We start from the raw sequence: 21239 nt of genomic DNA on the forward strand, positions 1-21239 counted from the left end.
TAAAGCCATTCTTTTTTAAAAATTTAATTTAATTTAATTTTTTAATATTTATTTCTCTCCCCTTCCCCTTCCCCAACCTCCCCATTGTCTGCTCTCTGTGTCCATTTGCTGCTTGTTCTTCTTTGTCCGCTTCTGCTGTTGTCAGCGGCACGGGAATCTGTGTTTCTTTTTGTTGCGTCATCTTGTTGTGTCAGCTCTCCGTGTGTGCGGCGCCATTCCTGGGCAGGCTGCACTTTCTTTCACGCTGGGTGGCTCTCCTTTCGGGGCGCACTCCTTGCGCGTGGGGCTCCCCTATGCGGGGACCCCCCTGCGTGGCACGGCACTCCTTGCGCGCATCAGCACTGCGCATGGGCCAGCTCCACACGGGTCAAGGAGGCCCGGGGTTTGAACCTTGGACCTCCTACGTGGTAGGCGGGCGCCCTAACCACTGGGCCAAGTCCTCTTCCCCCTAAGGCCATTCTTATATATAAAAATATTTATTGAAAATTTCCATTCCTGGGTAGGTACCCTGAAGAAAGGAAGACAGGAACTCAAGCAAATACATGTACACACGTGTTCATAGCACAATTGCCACAAGAGCCAAACAGTGGAATCAGCGCAAATGTCCAGCAGCAGAGGAAAGGAGAAACGAGCTGTGCTCTGTGGGGTATTAGTTGGCCATGAAAGTGAACGGCACACGTGCTCCAACATCGATGAACTTCAAAAACATTGTTGAGTGAAGGAAACCAGCCACAAAAGGCCACGCCTTGTATGATTCCATTTATATGAAGTATTCAGAATAGCTAAATCCACAGAAACTGAACACAGATGGACAGTTGCCTGCGGGGAGGGTGAGTGGGGAGAGACTGCTTCCGGGGTGCGGGCCTTTGTTTTGGGGTGCTGGAAATGCTTTGGAATCAGATGAAGGTGGTGGTTGCATCACACTGTCAATGGATTAAATGCCATTTAACTGTCCACTCTAAAATGGCCAGGTTTGTGTTAGGTGAATTTCACCTCAATAAATTAAAAATAAGAGGTAAAAATTATTCTTATTGCGCTCCTTTGAGGCACCAGGGATAGCCAGCAGGGGCACTCGAGGCAGGAGGCCAGGGAGGAGCTGGGTGCCCGTGTGGACGCGAGACGGTGACGCCCGGGGCAGGGCAGGGTGGGGGCGGGTGCCGGGTGGGGGCGGTTGGGACGAGGGAGTGTTGGCCAGTTTTGTGGCAGTCACAGAGTCACCCTGGGCGGGCAGCCTGTTCCCTGGCAGGACAGCCTTAAACTTGGAAGTTCTCCCTGAAGCTGGGGTGAAGTCAGCCCCCAGGGGTCCACGGGGTCTGCCAAGGCCAAGCTCTGCGCTGGGGGAGGTCAGGCCCCTAAGACGCCACGGGGAGGCCACGGCGGGCCCGAGGGCATGGCACCTTGACAGCCTCCTTGCAGAGGGCAGTCCCGGGGTGGACACCCCTCGTGGGGGCCCTGGCAGGGTGGACGTTGGAGGAGATGTCCCCAGAGGGTCTTGAGCAGCCGCCTCGATTCCTCTCCTGAGTAGCAGGTACCAGGAACGCGGGCAAGTCCACGGACCCTTTGGCGGAGCCGTCCAAGGCTTCGTGGCTTCTGTGCAGCTCAGATCTCGGGGGCCCCTGGCCTGCGCTCCACGGCCCCCCAGATGCCTCCTCCCGCGTGGCCCCGGGTCTCTCGGCCCCCATGTTTCCCAAGTACAGCCTACCCTCCTTCCCCAAACCTGCTTCTCCTCTCCCAGCCTGTCTCACCTGGGTCAGAACTCGGGGTGCCATTCTCCCCTTCTCACCTGTCGATTCAACCTTCCAAACCCCTTTCAGACCCTCCCCCTCCTCTCCACTCCAAGACCAGGCCCTGAGCCCAGGGCACCAGCCCCTCTCCTGGACGCCACCTCCCTTCTGCCCCCAGGCTTGCCCCTTTCCGCTGCCTCACTGGGGCAGGAGAGGCTGGGAGCCCCAGTGCGGGGGAGGCGACAGTGGTGGTCGGCTTTGCCTGCCCAGCTAATGGCCCGCAGGGCCTTTGGAGTCCCCACTGCCTCACCTGCCTGCCCCTGGGTTGGCAGCACCCCACTCCCCTGCAAACCACATGCCGGCAGGACCCGACAGGACGGGGACTCAGCTGTTTCCCCACTCCAGGTCGGTACCAGGAGCACCAGGACTTACCCATCACGGGCAGTTCTGCGCTGGGAGACATGCCCTCCCATCACCCCTTCCTCTGCCTCTGCCTCCAGGCTGCAGGTGGGCCTCCCCTCCTCTCTGCCCGATGACTTCCCAGGCCCGTCCCTGGCCTCCGTCCTCCAAGGCTTCCTGAGGTGGTTAGGGTACAACTCTGGAGCCAGCTCCCTGGGTTCACATCCTGGCTCCACCATCTATGAGCTGGGTAACTTGGGGCGGTTACTTAAGCTCTCTGTGCCTTTATTTCCTCAGCCATAAATTGTGCTTTCTAATAGTATTTGCCCTATAGGTTGCCGTGAGCATTAAATGAGCACGTTCTAAGTGCTTTATGAGTGTTGCCCTCATTTTTTTTTTTTGGTATCCATTCATTTACAAGGTGTTTTCCTATGAATAGTTAAGGTCCCTTAATCTGTGTCACCCATATCACACCATTTGACCAGTGTGGAAATTGGAGTCCTCACCTGCTCAATCCCATGGGGAAGCCAGGCCTTGGAGGTCAGAGCTGGGTGTGAATTTGAGCTCAGGCACATCCTGTATATATCTGGGGCCTGTCTCCCCACCCCCTTTCTGAGCCCATTTCCTCATCTTTAGGACTAGGATTTGATGATATTTGCACGTATGCACAAGATTTTCCAAACACTTCCAGGAGGTTCCTGGACCTGTTGATGCTCCTCCCAGAATGTTAGCATCCTTGGCTTAGATGTTTCCTGGGATTCCTTGTTGGAGATCCCGGGTGCTTAGAGGCCCTGGAGCCGGTCAAACCTGGGCAGGGGCTTTAAGCCAGAAAGAGCACTTTGGCTCCTGGTATGCCTCTTACCTGCCCGATAGCCTTGGGCAGGTCACTTCCCCTCCTTTCAGGCTGAGTTGCTCATTAGTAAAATGCAGATGAAAAAGCTGTGAGGTTTTAAGTTAGTCTGAGTAAAGTGCTTGACACAGAAGTGATCACAGAGATTCTGATGCTCCAGCACACAGCACCTCCGCTACCGCTTCCTGGCTGTGTGTCTTTGAAAAACACCAGATCTGGGAAGTGGACGTGGCTCAACTGATAGAGCATCTGTCTGCCATATGGAGGGTCCAGGGTTCGATCCCCAGGGCCTCCTGACCCACGTGGTAAGCTGGCCCACGCACAGTCCTGCCATGCACAAGGAATGCCGTGCCTTGTAGGGGTGCCCCACGCTTAAGGAGTGTGCCCCGCAAGGAGTACACCCTGCAAGGAGACCCACCCTGCGTGAAAAAAAATGCAGCCTGTCCAGGAGAGCTGACACAGCAAGATGATGCAACAAAAAGGAGATGCATTTTCCCAGTGCTGCTGGATAATGCAAGCATATGCAGAAGAACACACAGCAAATGGACACAGATAGCAGACAATTGGGGGGGTGGGGGAAAGGGGAGAGAAATAAAGAAAATAAATCTTTAAAACAAAACAAAACAAAACAAAAACCCCATACCAGATTTATGTACCTTAAGAAAAAAAGATAATAATAAAAAATAATTTTTAAATTTGCAGTAAATAAATAAATAAATACAAATAAAAAACACCAGGCTGGGGGGCCTTCCCCTCAGCCCCTTGCTGCCTCCATCAGCCGGCTCCTGACTCTCTGCCCAGTGCCCAGCTGGTCCCAAACTCAAGTCTGCTGGAGGGACTGGTTCCGTCTGGGGAAGGCGGTCCCAGAGGAAAACGGGCAGGCACTCTGCACACCAGTTGGGTGGGAGCTGTCCAGGGTCTGCTGGAGTTCCTAGTTTCCCCCTCTCCCTTCTCTAAAGCAAGAAAGGAAACCCTCTCTCCCTCTTGGGAACTATTGAGCGTTTCCTCAGATGCCAGCTCACAGCTCCTTGGAGACCCAAATGAATGAAAGATGTAATTAAATTAGCAATTGTTCATTATTCGAGGGCGGGGATCCTCTGGCAGGTGGGGTGGTGGAGGACAGAGTGGGGCCATCTTCGTGCCTAGGCCCAAAGGGTCCCTCCTGAGGCCCAGGTGTGGCCAAGCTAGGGGGCCCTGGGGGCCTGGGAGAAAGAGCCAGCTCTACCTGCACCAGCTCCCACGCAGTGCGACCCTACCCCGTGTCGCAGACAGCTTTGGGGCACCCTCATTTCCCTGGACAAACTTGCTCTTCTCTTTCTCTCTCAGCCTCAGTTTCCTCATTTGCAAAATGAGATGAAAGGGGGAAGGAAGAGTCTATTAAGCTGTGTTTAAGGTTCCTTTAGGCAGTAAGTGTCTAGCTAAGAACTCGGGGATCTCTCTCCCCAAACACCTGCAACACCGTCCTTGCTTGAAGAGCCAGTCTCCCCTCCTCCCAGGATATTTGGTCAGGCATTTCTTGGGTCGGTTCACCCACATCCAGGGAAAGGAAAGAAAGCCGACGAGCATGACAGGCTCTGGGCTAGCGGCTGGGGAGGCTGGGATGAGCCTGGTGCTTCCTGCCATCCAGGTGCTCCCTGTCCAGTGGGGGAGACAGAGGGGCTGGGAGGAGAAGCGGGGGCCAGGAAGGCACTCCAGGAGTGGGAGGGAAGCAGCACGTGCAAAGGCTTTGGAGGCAGGAGACAGTGTGGGGGCGGGGGAGGGCAGGTGCAGCCTGGGAGGGCAGGCAGGAGGCTGGCAGCCAGGCGCCTTAAACCCGGCGTGTGACCGAGAAGGGAGGGTTAGCGCTCCTCCAAGTTCCCGGAGGAAAACAAAAATTTTGAAACTGTCAGAAATACGATGGAGCTGTCAGGAGTACATGAAAGAGCCACCTACCCTGGGAAACGGAAGTGGCGGCTGTTTGTTCTGTGACAGTGTGAAAACTCGCAACCTTTTCATCGAGATGGATAATAAAGACACAGGACGACCAGGAGCGCCTGGCTCAGCCCGGCCGAGGCGGCTGCTCCGCGCCGCCCGCTTTCCGCCCCCTGGCCTGGATTCGCGTGTGCACGTCAACACTCGCCCAGCACACAGGCATCTCACCCCCCGCCCCGCCCTCACCCCCCGGGCTCCTCGATTTGTCGGCCGTGATTGCTTGGGGTGTTTTTCTCGGTCAGTTACTGGTTATTTGATGTCAAAGAAAAAACCTCTCTCGTTCCCTGAAAATCTCTTGTTGGGGCTGCGTCTCACAATTCCTGTCCTTTGTCTTCTCTCCCTTCTCTCCCCTCGCCGCCTCTTCTCCCAATATCTACTCAATTCCTGGGACAGGTCAGGGCGGCAGCAGGCACCTGCCGAGGCGGGGGGAAGCGGCGCGGGGTTCAGCACCACGGACAGCGGACGGCGCCGGGCGGGCTCGCGGTGGGGCTGGTTGGGTGGCGAAGGGCGGTGACCTGGGAAGTCGGGGTGCAGGGAGCTGCAGCAGGGTCTGATGATGTCGGAGGAGCTCCCTGTGGGTCCAGAGATGGTTTTGTCAGTGGAGTGCTCTCTCTCCTTTGTTCCCAGGGACCCCGATCTCCGCCCCCCACCCCCACACGATCCCATCTCTCCCTTGGCCTGCAGGCTCGGGCTCTTGCTCTCCCTCCCTCCACGCTCCACTCCTCCTCCTCCAGCGCCCGGCCTGCCTGCCCCCCTCGCCCAGGCCCTCACCCCTTTCTCCCAGGAGCGTTTCCGCCTGGCGGGCAGGGAAGGCTCTGGTGTGCCTCATCTATTTGCAGGTTGTGTGGCCTCGGGCCAGTGTCACCCCTTCCACCCGATCTCCAGGCCTCAGAAAGGGGCGGTTTGGACCCTGTTATCGCTGAGCTTGGAGCCAAACTCTGTGGCCAGCTCCTGGCAGCCGAGGCCCCGGTGGGGAGAGCTCTGGGCAGGAGCAGGGCAAGTGCTGCAGGCTGCAGGAGAACGGAGAGGGAGAGGACGGCAGGGGCTGTGTGTGTGTGTGTGTGTGTGTGTGTGTGTGTGTGTGTGTGCTGGGAAGGGAGGCAAGGGTGGGAGGAAGAAGGCAGAGGAGCTGCTGGACCAGAACAGAAGAACCCCTTAGCCTGTATATTTAGCTCATCGAGGTATATAAACAGAAACCTGGAGCCGATTCAACGCTCCCCCCAACCCAAGCGTGAGTCATCGCTGCGCTGCAGCTAAAGTTAGGCTCCAATCATAGGCTCCTCTCCCCTCACTGTTCTCTTCTCCATGCTCTGTCCCCCTATTGCCTCCTTATCTCCTTATCTTTTCCTCCCTATCTTTCCCCTCTCCCCCCCACCCCTCCCTAAATCTCTCTCTTCTTTGATGCTCCACACTCGCTCCCTCCTCCCAGACCTGGCTGCTTCGTTCACCATCTCTCTCTTTGTCCCTTGATATTTTCCATCTTCCTTCTCTCTTCTTTGGTGTCTTTCACTACCCTCTGCCGTTCATATACCCACGGAATATGTCTTTCCCTCTTCTGAAAGCATTTGAGAAAGTGCATATTTGTGCTTGTGCTGTGTGGTGTGAACTTAATAATAAAAATACGCCTGTGTCTGTGTGTGCTGGAGCGTGGGTGGGAACGAATTTGTGTGGATTTGTGTCCTACCGTGAGGTGTATTTATTGAAAGCGGTATGTTTGGGTGTACGTGTGAGGGTGTTTGTGGGTCTGTGTGAATGTGTCGGTTTGGATGTCTGTGTGTGCGCACACATAAGAGTGTGAAAATTACGTGTCAGTGTCTCTTTGTGTGTTTCTTCTCCTTTTGGGGGATGGGGGGCAGCTCAGTGCCCCAGAAGTGGATGCTCTGTGTTAAGCAGCAGAGAACCTCCCCAAGTTTCCTCTGAAGGGTTGGGGTGCAGGGGATACCCACTGGGAGTCGGGGGTGGGGGTCGCAGACTCCAGGCTGCCTGGACCTGGCCACCCCGGGGGAGAGTGGAGTGAATGCATGCTTGGCATTCGGGACCTGCATTGGCATTCGGGACCTGCCTCGCTGCTGTCTGCTGTGTGGCCTCAGGCCAGTCTCTTGGGCTCTCTGGGCCCTGTTCACCCGGCCAGGCTGTGGGGAAGCTGAGGGGACTCAGAGATGTGGAAGTGCAGGTGGATGGGTAGGGAGAACCCGCTGGTCAACGGGGCACCCCAGGCCCTCCCAGAGCATCTGTGCCTCCCTGGGCTCGGCTCACGCTGCTTCCCCAGCTGTTCATAATTTACGACTTCCAAGCAGGCCTGGAGGCCTGCTGGAAGCGCTGCTCCCCGTCTTAATCTGAGGATGTTCCTGGCACCTTCCAGGCACGTCTCAAAAGCCTCTCTCTCCAGGAAGCCTCCCAGATCTCTCCTGCGGCCTCTCCTGCGCCACACCTGCCGTTCCTATGTCTCTGCCCTCCGAGGAAGATTCTTGGAAAGGTTTTATGAAAGTGAGTGTGTGTGTGAGTGTGAGAGTGTGTCGGGGAGGGTGTAAATGACTGAAAGATGAGAGGTGGATGGGAGGGGGTGAGGCAGGGGCCAGGAGGCTGGAGGGGCAGCTCGGGCTCCAGGCTGTTCCCAGAATGGAGACACGTCTGGACTCCTGCCGGGAAGGGGTGCCTATCGGCACCGGGGACCAAGGAGCCTGCTAAGAAAGCACTCAGCCTCTCCCCCTGGACTGAGGGAAGACTCACCAACACCTGTCCCCACGAATCGATTCTCTACGCAGCAGCCAGGGTGACAGCTGAGGATTTGTGTCAGGTCATGTCTGCCGCCACCTCATTTAAGATGATAGCCCCATGGCCCTCAATCCCCACCCCCTACTTTCTTTTCCTTGTAGGTTGGCCATCATTTGACACACTCTACACTTCACTTATTTATCTTTTGTATTTTCTTCTTCCCCCACTGAGATAAGCTCCATGCCAAGGACTTTGTTTCACTTCCTGCTGTACCCCCAGGGGCCAAAACTGTGCCGGGGACACAGGAGGGGCCCAGGGAAGAGTGGCTGAAGGGACAAGGATGCCCCATCATCTGCCCTCCTTCGTGATAATCATCCCCCATTCATTCGCTCACTCACTCCTTTAGCAAACCCCTCCCTCTTTAGCTCCCAGTCTGGTGGGGGCAGGGCAGACAGCTAGGCCCTCAAGGCAAGGTGGGAGTGTGGGGCGAGGAGCCCCAATTCCGCCTGGGGGCATCCTGGAGGAGGTGACTTCTGAGCTGGCCTGAAGGGTACAAAGGAGCTCTCCAGGTGGAGACACCTGATCACAGCCTTTTCTCCTCTCTAAGATCACAGCCAGGCGCACGGCAGGGCTGGGATGATTCTCCAAAACCAGAGTCTGGCCTCGGCACAGAGCTGGCCTCGAGCTGGTGGCCTGGCCCGAATCCTCCTTCCCAGCGTGGGGTGGGGGGTGGGGGGTCTCGCCTGGAGGAGGATCAGGACCTTAAAAGAGAGAACCGTGGTGTGGATCTGCAGGCTGAGAAGTTGCCCTCTGAGACGCCTGAGCCATCGGGCACCAGCGGGTGGCAGAGCAGGGCCCAGGGCCTGTGGTGACGGCAGTGGGGTGACCAGACCAGCCTGGAGCAGCTGCACTTCGGCCCTCTTTGATGGTGACATCGCAGGTGGCTTCCTGAGGCCTGACTGCCAGGGTCCAGCCTTTGTCCAGCTGAGGACAAAAGGGAAAGGTGCCTGTTGTGTCACTCCTTCTCCGAGCAGCAGGAGTGGCGGGGAGAGAGACAGGCGAGGACGAGAGTGTGTGAAAGACTACCTGGTACAGAGCACAAAGACGGGAGAGTGAGCTAGACACCCAGAGACAGAGAGGACAAAGGGCAGAGCCGGGGAGCCAGAGTGATGCCGAGAGCCAGGCAGGGAGAGAGAGCAGAGGAGAGACAGGGAGACAGAGAAAGACGGCCAGAGAGATCCCCTGGCAGGAGAAGGCAGGGAAAGAGCCGAGGAGGAAGGGAGAGCGGCAAGAGAAACGGGGAAAAGAGGAGGACACTTAGAGAGAGGGGGGCCGAAAGAGGACAGCTCCCTCCTTCCCCCCCCTTCCCTCTCTCCCCTGGCTCCAGCCTCCCGGGCTTGTCTCCCCTCATCTCTTCCTTCCCATGCCTTCCTTCATCTTGCTTTCTCCTCTCTTGATTCGCTGTCTTTCCGGGCTGGGAAGTTTCCCAGGGCCAGGCTGGGAGGAGCTCTGGGGGCCTCTGCTGGGAGGGACTCCAGACATCGCCTACCCAGGGCCAGGGGGAGAGGCGGGGGCCCTGCCTCCCCCCTGCAGCCCAGGCCCTTCCCCTCTGCCTCCTGGCCTGCGGGCGGATCTGCTCCGGCCCTCCAGCCGGCTCTGCAGCCGGGGGCCAGTGCCCGCCTCACCCCTCCCCTCTGACCATCTGCCACTTCCTGAGCCTCCAGCAAATCGGGCCCTGCTGCCCCCAGCGGACCCTCCCTTTGCCTGCATTCCAAGCTTTGCCTGGGCCACATGGTGCCCCCACCACACCTCCCGGCCTTTGCTCCTGCCCCCTCCACCTGCGCCGACCTGCCTCTGAGGTTCTCCTCCACTGCCCTCGCCTTAGGAGCAAGGCCTTCGAAGTGTCACTCTCTTAGTGAAACCTTCTCTGATCCGCCCCCACCAAAAAACATGACTTCCTCCTGGGGTCCCTCAGTGCCCCCACCCAAGCCTGTACTTACCCCCCAAGGCCGCTGGAAACACACGGTCTCCCGCGGGGGCTGGGCTTCATTGTCTCTGCATATCCGACCCCTGGCACATAGTAGGTGGTTAATAAACGTCATCAAGTGACTGCATGTTGCATCACCTTTTTTTTTTTTTAAGATTTTATTTGTTAGGGCTTCCTGTGTGCTGGTTTTCTTTTTGGAGGCCCTGGAACCGAACCTGGGACCTCCCATGTGAGAGGGAGGCGCCTAATTGCTTGAGCCACCTCCACTCCTTGCTTTGTCTTCTCATTGTTTTCCTCCTTATATCTCTTTGTTGCATCATCTTGTTGCGTCAGTTCTCCGGGCCTGCCCAAAGTGCCAGCCTGTGGCCTCAGCTCATCTTGCTCCTCTTCCTTGAGAGGCACCTGAGATAGATGGAGAGAAATACAACAAATCATGGGAAAAAAAAGAAAAAAAGAAAAAAAGAGGCACCTGAACCAAACCTGGACCTCCCATGGGGTAGGCGGGAGCTCAGTCACTTGAGTCGCATCTGCTTCCAGTATCACCTCTCTTGATCTCAGTTTCCTCATCAGTGAAGTGGGCTGGAAATGACTGTTGTGCTGCACTGGCATTCAGGAAATGCATTCAGCAAATACTAAGCACCTGCTGCATGCTGGGTCCCAGGTCACTGGGTGCTGCAGAGGAAATGGTGTGGAAGTGCTTTGCCCACTGTTGGGTGACACCAACGTGAGGGGGTTTCTGGAGTTTATGTCTTGGGGGGTTCTCCTCTCTGACAGTGATGCTGGAATAACCCCCTACCAGCTCCCCCCCCACCCCATCCCCCCTCTTGCTGGCAGTAGACTGTTGGGGCACCAGGCCTGGGGGTTAGGCAACTCTTACTGGCTGAGTCCAGACGGATTCTTCAATCCCCAGGAAGCCTCTAGGGCAGCAGCTGCCTCTTTTGGCTGAGAACCAGGGATCTCCCACCTTTCAGGACCCTGAGGTCCTGAGGTCTGTCCCAGTTCACCCTCCACCCCATTTCCACCTGTTCTGGGCAGGTGGGAGAACGACGGCGCGCGCTCTCCCTCTCACACACACACACACACACACACACACACACACACACACTTGCTCTGGCATAGAATCCTGTTTCTGCCGCTCATTAGCTGTGTGACCCTGGGCAATTTACTTAATTTCTCTGGCGCTTTGTTCTCTCATCTGGAAAATGTGGTTCATGACACCCGCCACCCAGGACTGTTGTGAGGGTCAAATCTGCTAATGCGGGAAACGGGCCATTGGCAGCAGGCGGGGCTCCCCCCACCAGCAGGAGGCGGGGCTCCTCCCATCAGGTGCACGAGGTGGGACTCCTCCCACCAGCAGGAGGCGGGGCTCCTCCCACCCCAGGAGGTGGAGCTCCTCCCATCAGGTGCAGGAGGCGGGGCTCCTCCCACCAGCAGGAGGCGGGGCTCCTCCCATCAGGTGCACGAGGTGGGACTCCTCCCACCAGCAGGAGGCGGGGCTCCTCCCACCCCAGGAGGTGGAGCTCCTCCCATCAGGTGCAGGAGGCTGGGCTCCTCCCACCAGCAGGAGGGGGGCTCCTCCCATCAGGTGCACAAGGTGGGGCTCCTCCCACCAGCAGGAGGCGGGGCTCCTCCCACCCCAGGAGGTGGAGCTCCTCCCATCAGGTGCAGGAGGCGGGGCTCCTCCTACCAGGTGCAGGAGGCGGCCCCCCCCCCCCCCCCGGCAGGAGGCGGGGCTCTCCCTCAGGAGGCGGGGCTGCCTGCACCTTAGCTGCAGGTGAGACAGTCGCGCCGCCCTCCGTTCTTCCTGGGCGGGGTTCCTGTGTACGCGGGGGCTCCTGGGCCTCTCTGACTGCACCCTTTGCCTCTACTGGCTGGGTCCGGTCGGCGGATGGACTGGCTGTCCTGCCCGGGGCTGTTCTTGTCCATGTCAGCGCCGAGCGCGACCTCACCTCCTTTCTTGACGTCCACACACTGACAAACCCGCTGGCAAAAGGCCCTGCGTGCCTAGCGGCTTTTCCTGGGGACCTGGGAAGGGGAACCCACACTGCTTCGGTGCAAACAACATCAAATCCAAGTCCTTCGGCCCCTCCCTGGGGGTGTCCCCCCAGGTGCTTTGGCTCCGGGAGACCCTGGCCTCCACCATCTTGCAGTATCTTTTCCCCCTTCCCTCGCCACTGTGTTCTCTCGGAAACTTCCAGCTCTGTAAGTTGCAGAGGGATCCAGCCACTGCCCTCCAGGCTGGGTCCGCCTCGGCATCCCCGAAACCGCCAAGGTGCCTGCCCGGGTCTGGGCTCCCCTGCCTCATCACACGGGGCAGAGCCCAGCGTCTGGCCCACCCTCTCTCTACTTCTGCCCCCAGATCCTCTCCCTGGTTGGTTCTTCCCACAGTTGGTTCTTCCAGACCTTTCCATCTCCTCATGTCTTCCAGCCCTGGCACAGGCCTGACATCCAGCAAGTACTTGATAAAAGCTTTTTGAATGTGGACGGTGGTTTGGTGCATTGGATGCCTTCCCCCTCCCCCTCCCTGGGAGGCCACTCCCCAGGGCAGGGCCATTAGGAGACTTGGGCCTGGTTCTCAGGGGGTCGGGGCACAGAGCTGCTTGGAGGACCTGTGAGGAATGCGGTCCCAGAGGAACGTGCTCTAATGGGACATGGGGTGTGGCATCTGGGACCAGCCCAAATGTAGGTGGGGTAGGTGGTGTCACTCAGCTGATTTGGAAAACAGGAAATCTCTTAGAGCTTTTGAATCTTGGAATCCAGAATCCTAGTTAAGAGCACAGACTCTGAAGCCAAACCATCTGAATTCAAATCCCAACGCTGTCACTTATGCACTGTGTGACCTTGAGTAAGTTCCCTAACCTCTCTGTGCCAATGGTTCCTCACCTGTGAAACAGTAACTACTATTTTACGAGATTGCTGGCATGGATTAAATGTGTTAATATTTGTTACGGGCTTAGACCAGGTCCTGGCACAGTGAAGAGCTCTGGAAGCACCTGAGAAATAAACCAGTGTGGATTCTGAGGTTATTGGAATCTTTGCTTCTGTGATCTTGGGATCTTCAGGCCTGGAAGTCCCCCCTCATGTGGGAGGGCAGGAATCCCGCCCCAGTCCCCTTCAGCTCCAGCGTGTCCCCAGGGGAGTGGAAGGGGCCAGCTGCCAGCTCGGGGCCCACCTCACCCATCTCCTGGCAGAGGACCTGGCAGGCCCCGGCTCCCAGGGCACGGCGAAGCCCATAATGAGTGTGTGCAGCTGATGCGGCCTTCTGCAAACACCAGGCACAATATAAATAGCAATAATGAATAAATGACGCTCCCGCAGCCAGCCAGGCCTCCGGAAGGGACGCCGTGGTCTTGCTTCTTGCCGAGACTTGGAGTCACATTCCCTGAGCCCCAGCAGGCTCGAGGGTCACCCCTCGTCCCAATTTCCTCCATGAGCTTCATTCAGGCCTGCACCCTCCAGTCCTCAGGGGTGGACAGGAAATGGAGGGGACACCTGAGGTTTTAAGTTGAAGCATGAAACATTTAGGTTGGACATAAAGCAGGACTTTTTCCTGTGCAGGGGCTTGAAGGAGGTTGGGGGTGTGGCGTTAGTTTTGTCAGGACAGGGGTGGGACTAGAATCATAGAAGGGGGCAAATGTCTGCTCAAAAATATAAGGAACTTTGAATGATCAGAGAGGTAAGAAGCTGTGCAGAGAGGTGGTGAGCTCTGCGTCACCATTGGTATGCAAGCAGGGGCTGGGTGGCCACTCTGGGAGAATGTACCTGAAAGGACCCAGTCCTGAGAATTCACATCTGGTGGCTTCTCAAGGTGTGTTCGGCCTTTTGAACTTTATGAAAGTCTTGCTAGAGGAGAACAGGCAGGAACGCACGGTGGCTGATCTCCCGGGCCTGCTGCCTGATTCCTTTCACCCTCATGCCTAGGACCTCCCAGCCGTGCACTCAGCTGGTCAGAGCAGGAGTGCCTGCCCACACCGTCCTTTCTCCTACCTGCCCACGATGCCTCCCACCTGGATCTCTCCAGCCACCTCCTCTCCTCTCCTCTCCAGCCCGCACAGGCCTTCAAGGCCAGCTCAGGTCTCAGGTCTCTGACGAGGCATTCCCTGAGGACTGCCGATCTTAAATAAACCCATCCCAGCCGTGCCCGCTGTCTGGCTCACCCTGGGCCTGCCCGAGCCCCCTCCTAGCCTCGCGCAGGCTCACGCCACCTGGCTTGGTGCTCTGGTTACAAAGGTTTGTCTTGCCTCCCCGGAGAGAGTAAAAGGGAGGAAGAGATGATACTTGTGAGCACCTGCCGTGTGCGAGACCCTGTGCCAAGCCCTGTGTGGACTGCTGGCCTCCTGCGGGGGGTGGACTTTTATCCCCATTTCACAGGTGAGGAGGCTGAGGCTCACGGAAGAGAAGGGGCTCGCCCACGGCCCTCAGCCAGGAAGCGGCAGAACCGGGAGGGGACCTGAGTGGGCCTTCCTCCAAAGCTGTGCCTGTCCCCCAGGCCAGGGCGAGGTGGGGGAGGGGAGGGCTGAGCTGGGTGGCCCAGTGTGCAGAAGACACCCCAGGCCTGGCTTGGTGAGCCTGACCCTCACACTGGGGGCTGTTGCTGCTTGGTTGAGTGACCTTGACCTTGCCCAGGTGGCTATTCCAGAAGCTTCAGTCTCTTTATCAGTAAAATGGGGATGAAGAGTAAAGAGGCACTTGGCATACAGGAGGAGCTCATTAAATGCTCCCTACGTTGAAGGCCAGCAGTCCATTGGACTTGCGTTTGGGAGGGTCTTGATGCCTTTCGTTTGTTTGGCTTACACCCTTGGACATGCCCCCCAGTTCCATCCACAGGCCAGTGAGGAGGGGGGAGCAGGGAGGCAGGGGAGAAGGGTTTAGGGGCACCCCTTTGGGGCTGCAGGGACACAAGCAGGGGCTCCAGCTCCTGGGCCCCGAGCTCTACAGGGGAAGTGGCAAGGTTGGGGCCTTTGCAGCTGGAGGAAGAGGTGGCCATCCTGGGCCGGGGTGGGGGGATGGACTGCTGGGAAGCCTTGCCAAGGGAGGTGCCCTTCCAGCCAAGCCTGGAAGGATGGGAAGAAGCAGAAGTGTGTGTGGGAAGTGGGGTTCCTGCCTGGGCAGTGTCCAGCCCGGCTCCCCCAGTTCCGAGCTGGGCGCCTTATGGGTGCCTCTCACTGGGGCAATGGGGGAAACGAGCCCCATCTCCCCTCTCACAGCGGCCCCGCGAGAATCCGGCGCGCTCTATGGACAACCGGACGCCCGGGACAGGGGGTAGTCGTTAATGGGGTCCCCCCTCTCTTACGCATGACGCAGCCCCCCTGCTGCGGGGGAGCAGAGCCCGCCCCCAGGCACGACCCTGCATTTTAAGGAGGTGACCGCAGAGCGGGGGGCTTCCTGCCGTCTGCGGCGGGGTGGGGGCTCACCAGCCGCCGCCGTCAGTCTGTCTGTCGCCTCCACGCCTCCCCCTTCCAGCGGCCCGCGCCTGCAGCTTTCCCCGAAGACATTTGGTGTCAGTATAAGGACGGCTTTTCCTCGCACGCGGCGCGGCTCGGTCTCGCCGCCGCCGCACGTCCCCGCACCGCCAGGCGCTCGGGCTCCTCCGCAGCCCCCGCCGCGCGCAGACCCCGCGCGCCTCGAGCCCGGGGCCGGCGACGCGAGCCGAGCCCAGCCGGCCAGGGGGGCGCCCCGCGGCCCCCGGCCCGCCCGCGGGTCCTCGCCGGGGGACTTGCCCCGCCGCCCCGGCCACCCCCGCCCCCGGCCCGGAGGCGCCGCCCGCCCGCCGCGCGCCCCAACTCCGCCGCGGTCCGCCGCCCGCCCGCGCCCCGCGGCTCGCCGCCTCCCGCGCCATGGCCCGGGCCCCCGCGCCCGCCGCCCGCCGCCCGCCGCCCCGCGCGCCCCAGGGGCTCAGCTGATCCTGAGTCGGCGGGGGGCGGCCGGCGGGGCTGCGGGGCCCCCTGGATTTCCGGCTCTGGGGGCCCGCGCCGCCCCCGCGTCTGTAACCTGGACCACCCCCCGCTGCCCGGTCACGTCCATGCCAAGGTAGGTGGGGGTGAGGGGCGGCAGGGAAGGCTCCGCTCCGCTGCCGATTTCTCGGCGCGTGGGGTTCTTTCTTTCCCGAGGCGTTTGTTTTTTTATTTCGGGGGGCCGGCTCCCCCACCCGCGCGCGCCCATCAGGTGGGCTCCCCCGCAAGGCTTTCGGGGCGGGTGCCTTGGGAGGAACGATGGGAAACTTTGACCGGTCGCCTCTCCAAGGCCGCGAAAGTTCTCCCGGTGCCAATGCCGAAGCCGGCGGAGCCAGCCGCTGCGGAGATTTATTCAACAAGTCAGGCTGCCGGCCGGGGGCCCGCGCGGTCGGTCTGTCTGTCCCGCAGCCTCGTGGCTGCGGCTCCGCGGCCAGCTAGACCCGAGCGGGTGCGAGTGTCCTGCCGGCTGCCTTGGGAGCGTTGGCCGAGGGAGGGTGGCCGCAGGGGGACTGAGTGGGGGAATCCCAGGCAGGTTTAACTTTCCCAGAGGCCCAGGGTGCTTAGAGGGTCCCCTCCCTGGCCAGCACCCCAGGGAGAGGCCAAGGGCCCACGGCCTGGAGCCAGGCCGGGGTCGGGGCTGGGACTCTCTGGGTGTAAAACCCGCCTTGGGGCTGGTTATATAATGAGTGTTTACGATGACTGAGTTTTAATTGTCTGCTGGGTGAAACGGGCACCCAATGGGGGGCAAGAGAGGCTTGGGGGGGGCCATGATGCCCGGGGGAGGGGGCTCTTGGACGGGCCCAGCCTGAGGCACCCCGCGGCCGCTCCGCTGGCTCCTTTCTCCTCCTCCTGTGGGTCCTGGGGTCTCCTAACTCTAAGATGAGCGGGGGGTCTGGGGGGACCCCTGAGCTCTGTGCTGACCCCCCTCCGGAGCCCGTTCTGAGGCCGGCCGTGTGCGTGCATGTGCGTGCCACGAGCCTGCGTGCCTGTGCCTGAGCCGTGTGACAGGTCCTGCATGCCGTGAGGAGTCTCCCGGGAGCTGGAGGGCACCGTTGTCCTGAGCAGGGAGGCTCTCTGTCCCCCTGTCCCTCGCCCCCTGGGGGACTCACCGGGAGGTCCTGGCATCATCTTGCGGCTAGGAGGCTGTGCAGGAGGGGCTATGGGACCGTCGGCCCAGGCGTCCCGCCTGCCTCCTGTGGCCCCCATCCCGGGCCCTGCCCACACTGTCAGGCTACCCCTGGATCACTGGCTTTTCTCAGTCCCAAAGACTGGCTCCTGGAAATTCTTGTCCACCCTCCAGGACAAACTTTCTCTGCCGGCTCCAAGATCAGAGCCTGGCATGGGGACTGGAGGAGAGGGAGTTTAGAGACCTCCCTGGCTGGGTCTAGAGACCCTCCCATCTCCACCGTCAGGTGAGAGGGAGGGTACACCAGTGGGTGACAGGCCAGGACCAGACAAGGTGATGCTGAGTCGGGGACCAGATCTGGACTTGGAGCCTGGGGGTGGAAGAGGAAAAGGGACGAGCCTATTCTAGGGGGGTGGGGAGGCTGATCTGGCCTGACACCAAGCTCATGACCCCTGTCCCGCGCTCCCCAGGTGGCCTGGGCCTCACACCACATCCCCTACGCCCCCTTCCTGGTGGCTCGCTGCCCCCACCTGCCCCTGGGCCCTCATGATGGGCAGGGGGCGGGAGGAGCTGCAGACCTGCTGAAAGCAGCGCCGCCACCTCTCTGCTCCAGGCTCCCCGCCCTTTAAGCCCCGCCCCTGTCCTGCCTGGCCACCTTGTCCGACCCCACCCCCCAGGCCCAGCAGAGCGGGCTGGGGCTAAGAGGGTGGTTTCGAGGCCCCCCCAGGGGCCATCAAGGGGCAGTTTCAGCCATCCCTGTGCGCTGGCTCCCCTTGACCTTGGGTGGGGAGGTAGGGATGGAGGTTGCTGTGGGAAGCCCCCCTCTCCCACCCTGTCTCACTGGCTGCGGGCACCGTCCCTGTGCCTCTTGCCTGATCCACCTGAGCCTGCAGCCAAGCTGGAGTCCTCGCGGGAACTGCCGCCATCAGAGCCTCTGGGTGCTGCGTCCAGATTCCCACCAGAGGGGGGTGGGAGAGCCTCACCTCCCACTCCCTGTCAGTCCCCTTCAGTATGAGCCATGAGGGTCCCTTGTCACCCTTCCCCCTCCCCGAGGCCGGGCGAAAGGGGCTCCAGGAAAGTCGGTTTCTGGACATCTCTTTGTCCCTCCCCAACACTCACGGGGCTCCCGTCCCCCACGGCTTCTTGGCTTCTTAGCACTTTCCAAGGTGACAAAGTAGCTCTAATGTGGCTCCTGGGTTCACTCCTGTCGCCCCATCACTACCTGGTTCTCTGACGCCCCAGCCCCTGGCTCAGGGGCTGCGTGGTTAAGAAGCCAGAAGAGGGGACGCTGGCGACCCAGCAGGGAGGTCGCGCTTCCCGCTCCCCCCACCTCCCCACGGGCTGCAGAAAGGCAGGGCTCCCCCTCCCGCCTGCTCCCCTCCTCTGCCATCTCTCTCCCCTCCTGCTCCTCTTCCTTCCCGGCAGAACAGTTTCTCCCCCCTCCCCCCATTCCCAGGATGTGCCCTGCCTTTATGTCCCCAGTCTCCGGGCCCCCAGGAGTCCTGGGGCTGGGCTGGGGGCTCAGGGCCGGCGCAGGGAGCTGTGGGTTCGTGGCGGTGTGTGCCCGAGGGTCTGTGCACCCGTGGGTCCATGGGCTGTGAGCCTGTGGGCTGTGGGGCCGTCAGGTCTACAGGGCTGTGTGTGTGTGTGCGCTCTTTCCAACGTGCGAGCCTGTGGATTCCTTGGGTCTGTGGCCTCTGCGTGTGTGAGCGTGTGGACCTGTGGCCTGGGGGCCCGGGCACCTGTGCTGGTGCATCCTTTGGGGTCTGCAGGTCCACGGCTTTGTGGGGGTGTGGATCTCGGGGTCCGTGGGCCTGTGACTCCTGATACCCAGGAACTCGTGGGCTGCGTCTCCCCCTCATGGCTGCCGGTCTCCAGAAGGAAGAAAACAAATCCCATTTCTTTCCTCTTCTTATTTTCCTTAAGCACCTACTATGCACCAAGCCCTGCTTGGGGGCCGAGTGGGGAACAGGAGGGAACAGACAACCTCTGCCCTCCCGGGGCCTCCGTGCCCCTGGGTGAGGCCCCCAGGCCTCCCACGTGCCACTGGGGGCGGGCGTGTGTACCACCGCCTCCTGTCCCCAGCCTGGCCTGGATGTGCTCAGCCCTGGCCCTGCCTCCCAGCCCTTGGCCCTTCCTCTCCGAGGCGCCACCTCCACCACCCTCCCCGTGTCCTGGATCCTGGCTGGCATGGTCTGCTCGTGAACCGCAGGTGATCCCTCTCCTCACCACTGACCTTGGCCCTGGTGAGCAGAGGCCCCCCGGCACCCCTTCCCTCGCTGGCCCAGGGACTTAGGCGTGTCTCTGGGAGAGAGATGAGCCAGTCCATCACCTCAAGCATGGCCCAAAGGGGCAAGCACTTAGCATCCCAGGAGCTGTAGCCTCTCGTAAGACTGGGCTCCTACTTTCCACCTTAAAGGATTTTCGTGAGGCTTAGAAGCGTCTCTCCAGTGCCTAGCATGGGCCTGGTATGGTCAGGCTGATTTTCTTTCAGTAAGGTACTTCCCAACCTCTTTCCCATTCACTGTCTTGTTTGTGAGGTAGAGAAGGCATCGTGTTTTGCATTTCATGTAAGAGGAAATGAATCTGCGTGAGGCCGCGTGGCTGCACGATGTGGCGAGGGTGGACTTGGACGTGAACCTGGGTCCTGGGGCTCCTGACCCAGTGCTCTTTCTGCTAGAACACGCTCCCTCTCATCAGGGACCACGGCCGCCCTGATTTGTAAGCTGAAGTTACAACCCAGGGCCCTAATTACTGCAGAGTAAAAAATTATCAGCAGAGGCAACTGCTGGGAGATGTTCAAACACACTGATGAAGATTCAAGCGCAGCTTCGCTTGCTGGCACTTACCAGGCCGAGAGCCGACTGAAAACAAACAAGTGACGATGCTGGCGACAGACACGTGGTGGGGGGCTGCGGGGCGGGCGTGCGTGCCACAACCTCCTGTCCACAGCCTGGCCTGGACAGCCCTTTGACTGATGACCTGGAGGTGGGCTGCCCAGATTCAAATCCCAGCTCGTTTGTGAAGTAGCTTTTGACCTTGGGAAAATCCCTTATCCTTTCTACATCTCGGTTCTCTAGAAGGTAGAGATAACAAAAGCGCTTACTACCCTGGGCTGTCACCATGTACCTGGCTCGTAGTAATTGCTCAGTAAATGCTGGCTGTGATTCTTCTTAGCTGTCATGGGAGAGGTTGCTGATCCACTGCTCAACACTCTGCAAAGCTGGGAGGCTTAGCTGTTGATTTGGGTGGCAGGAATCAGATGACCACAAGTTGTGGGCAGGCTCAGCTGGCCAGACAGAGCCAATTCCATGTGAGGTCCTGTACTCGGGGGTCAAATTTCAGCCATCCCTCTTCAGGGGAACCCTGGCTCACCTGCAGCTCCTCTGAAGAAGATCTGAGGGGATCAGTGGATCACATGCTGCAGTGGTACAGGGTTGCCAGCTGGGTTCTGGGACTGTCAGGCTGCAGCAGGAGAGGTGCCACCAGCAGAAGCAGGCAGGTGACCTGTCAGCTGGTGTTCCCGGCGCGTACCTGGTCCTGCCCTTGTGGAGGAACGTGGGCAAGCTAGAGCAACCTTGGGCGGGGCGGGGGTCCCAGGAAGGCAGGTGACCTGGAAATTTCCACCCAGGGAGTGACTGAGGGAGCTGGTGACAAGAGGCCTGGGGCAGATGAGGCTGGGGGTGGACGGGCTGTTGTCACACATCTGCAGGGCTGTCATGCAGAAGAGGGAATGGGTAGGGTTCCGAGGGCTCTGGGCCTCCAGCTGGAAGATTCTGGAGGCAGGTTTCCCCCAGCCTCCCACAGACTGTTCTACAGGCCACGGGGACAGGTTCCGCCTCGGTGAGCGTGAGTGCGTGGGTGCTGGGTGTGAGGTGAGCGTGTTCTGTCTGAGTGTTGGCGATGTGTGTGTGTGTGTGCGGTCTTTGTGCCTGCGAGTGTGTGTGGTGATGGATTAGGTCACGTCAGGGGTCTCACTGTTTTCAGAGAGTCCCTGTTTGAAGATTTGGGTCCCCTAAGTGTCCAAAAACAGACACAGCTGTGTTTCTGGGACTCGGAGCTTCCAGAATTCTAGAATTCCGTGGCTGGGCTGCTGACAAGAACGGGAGCGCGTCGCGGGGGCGCCGAGAGCTTGCCTGGGGTCTGGCGCGCCGTCGCCTGCGTCACCCCGGCTCACCCTCACGGCGGCCCTCGCGCCACAGCTGGGTTCCGCGGGCCCCTGCCAGGGCGCGCGGCGGGCAAGGGGGCCGGGGCTGGATGCAGGCCCCTGCCTCCCGCCTCGCTGCAGGCCCCTGCCTCCCGCCTCGCTGCAGGCCCCTGCCTCCCGACTCGCTGGCGACGCTGAGGTCATTCCCGGCAGCAGGTTCTGAGGCTGAGCGGCCCGGATGCCAGGATTCCCCGAATGTGTTTGTTGCTTGTTCTTCCGGCAGTGACATTAGCTGGTCGGTGGCTGAGGAAGGAACAAACAAGCCGCTGGCCCGTGTGTGCCTGTGAACACACACACAACACAGCT

At 59.9% G+C, this 21239-nt stretch overlaps 1 protein-coding gene and 1 long non-coding RNA gene across 2 annotated transcripts in view; one reads left to right on the forward strand and one right to left on the reverse strand.

Annotated features, from left to right (window-relative positions):
- Nucleotides 1–746: 746 nt before the first annotated feature.
- LOC131280658 (uncharacterized) lies at nucleotides 747–15232 on the reverse strand. The gene is made up of 4 exons (XR_009188369.2): nucleotides 15061–15232; nucleotides 9660–10048; nucleotides 8421–8643; nucleotides 747–5516 (listed from the first exon to the last, which is right to left on the reverse strand). It is a non-coding gene; the product is annotated as an uncharacterized lncRNA (long non-coding RNA).
- A 351-nt stretch (nucleotides 15233–15583) lies between these two features.
- The window catches only part of CACNA1I (calcium voltage-gated channel subunit alpha1 I), a 115287-nt gene continuing 109631 nt past the window's right edge, over nucleotides 15584–21239 (forward strand). The window contains exon 1 of the mRNA XM_058308832.1: nucleotides 15584–15676. The gene's annotated coding sequence lies outside the window, so the exon portion shown is untranslated. The remainder of the gene's footprint in view (nucleotides 15677–21239) is intronic.

Source organism: Dasypus novemcinctus, chromosome 12 (assembly GCF_030445035.2).
Source record: "Dasypus novemcinctus isolate mDasNov1 chromosome 12, mDasNov1.1.hap2, whole genome shotgun sequence".
Lineage (NCBI taxonomy): Eukaryota > Metazoa > Chordata > Mammalia > Cingulata > Dasypodidae > Dasypus > Dasypus novemcinctus.